Below are 863 nucleotides of genomic sequence, written 5' to 3'. Positions count from 1 at the left end.
ACAATGGGAACTGCAACAAAAATATAACTTATTTTATTTCTTAAACAACATGGTTACATGTACTTTGAACCTATAAATGCTTGTAAGAGTAAAAAGGAACATATTCGTTTATTTCAACGCAACATGTAATGAACAGTGTTGTTTTGTATAGGTGAACTGTACTGTTTTGTATAGGTCAATATGCAATGAACAACGGGCCTTATCGTCTATAGGTGAACTAATCAGGACTATATATTTGGTCTGACAGTTTAAGTTACTTTCTTATTGTAGGTAAATACAATGTTTTTTTCAAGGCTAGTAACAGCTTGGTGTTGATCTTTAGAAGGATGAGTGACACTGCCTAACGCAACATGTAATGAACAAAGGGCCTTATCATGTATAGGTCAACTATAGCTTGTCAAGATGGAAATTGACTATATATTTGGTCGGACAATTTGGGTTACTGCTTTGGTACGCTTATTGTAGGTAACTACAATGTTGTTTAAAGCCAGTAACAGTTTAACGAAGTCATGCTTAGAAGGATCAGTCAGACCCTCTGTGTTAAACAATTGCGAGATGACTTTGTTAAAAAGTGTAAGAGACAACTTTTCCTTCTTTGGTGTGGTTAGGAAAAATACTTGAGCATAATACTGACTGGGACAAAAGTCTTTCATCTGTTGCATATTACAATTACTACAAGTAATAATGTCTGAGTTGTCATCATGTTCGATCTTCTTATTGCATTTTATACAGGCCACGTATGTGGACGTTGAAATTACACCTGCTACAGATCCTTCCACAGTTGCAGTGATAGAATCATCAGTTAATCTCGGTGCTAAAGCTAAAATATCAGTATGTGGCTCTGTTTGCTTAATGGCAGTGCC

The sequence above is a fragment of the Orbicella franksi genome, chromosome 6, assembly GCF_964199315.1.
Source record: "Orbicella franksi chromosome 6, jaOrbFran1.1, whole genome shotgun sequence".
Classification (NCBI taxonomy): domain Eukaryota; kingdom Metazoa; phylum Cnidaria; class Anthozoa; order Scleractinia; family Merulinidae; genus Orbicella; species Orbicella franksi.
This window is presented reverse-complemented; position numbering follows the sequence as displayed.